The following is a 1,261-nucleotide window of genomic DNA, read 5'->3' on the forward strand; positions in this document are numbered from 1 at the left end:
GCAGTGGCGCGATCTCGACTCACTGCAAGCTCCGCCTCCTGGGTTCACGCCACTCTCCTGCCTCAGCCTCCCGAGTAGCTGGGACTACAGACACTCGCCACCACGCCCGGCTAATTTTTTTGTATTTTTAATAGAGACGGGGTTTCACCGTGTCAGCCAGGATGGTCTTGATCTCCTGACCTCATGATTCGCCCTCCTCGGCCTCCCAAAGTGCTGGGATTACAGGCGTGAGCCACCGCACCCAGCTCCTGATTTTTAAATCATTATTATTTTGAGTTTTTGGCTGAAGAAGCAGAGGAAATGGAGACCATCATCCTGTAGATGTCATGAGGCGAGCTGGGATTAAGGTCACCATTGCGGGTCTGGCTGGAAAAGACCCAGTACAGTGTAGCCATGATGTTGTCATTTGCCCTGATACCAGTCTTGAAGATGCAAAAAAAGGGGGACCATATGACATAGTGGTTCTACTAGGAGGTAATCTGGGTGCACAGAATTTATTTGAGTCTGCTGCTGTGAAGGAGATACTAAAGGAACAGGAAAACCAGAAGTACCTTATAGCTGCCATCTGTACAAGTCCTACTGCTCTGATGGCTCATGAAATAAGTTTTGGAAGTAAAGTTACAACACTCCCGCTTGCTAAGGACAAAATGATGAATGGAGGTCATTACACCTACTCTGAGAATCCTGTGGAAAAGGACAGCCTGAAATTCTTACAAGCCGAGGGCCTGGGACCAGCTTTGAGTTTGTGCTTACAATTGTTGAAGCCCTGAGTGGCAAGGAGATGGCAGCTTAAGTGAAGGCTCCACTCGTTCTTAAATACTAGAGGAGCGAAATGTGACGATCACTTAGAGAAACAGGCCATTAGGAATCCATTTTGACTGTTCGCTCTGGACAAAACAATGGTAGGTTAATATGTTCAGAAGCCACCGTCATAACTGCTTTTACCGAAGTACAGTTGTGAAGTCACAACTACACAGAGATTTCTCAACCTACAACTTGTGTCTGCACATTACTAAGCCTTGTTTGCACAATAAACAGGGCATTTAGCAAACTAAAAATAATAAAATAGGCAGAGCAGGAGTTCAAGACCCACCTGGGCAAAATAGTGAGACCCCGTCTCAAAAAAAAAAAGCAGGGGCAAAGGACCTCAATTGACGTTTATCCAAAAAAGACATGGGGTACTCTGGGCCACTCTGCCTATGGGACAGCCCTGCTCTGTCTATGGAGCAGGCATTCTGTTGCACGCTGTTGCTCTAATACA

The 1,261-nt window shown here is 46.6% G+C and overlaps 1 pseudogene; it reads left to right on the forward strand.

The window, feature by feature from the left end:
* Nucleotides 1–276: 276 nt before the first annotated feature.
* On the forward strand, nt 277–823 carry LOC108525526 (protein deglycase DJ-1-like; annotated as a pseudogene).
* Nucleotides 824–1,261: the final 438 nt, after the last annotated feature.

The sequence above is a fragment of the Rhinopithecus bieti genome, unplaced genomic scaffold, assembly GCF_001698545.2.
Source record: "Rhinopithecus bieti isolate Rb0 unplaced genomic scaffold, ASM169854v2 scaffold_65825, whole genome shotgun sequence".
Classification (NCBI taxonomy): Eukaryota; Metazoa; Chordata; class Mammalia; order Primates; family Cercopithecidae; genus Rhinopithecus; species Rhinopithecus bieti.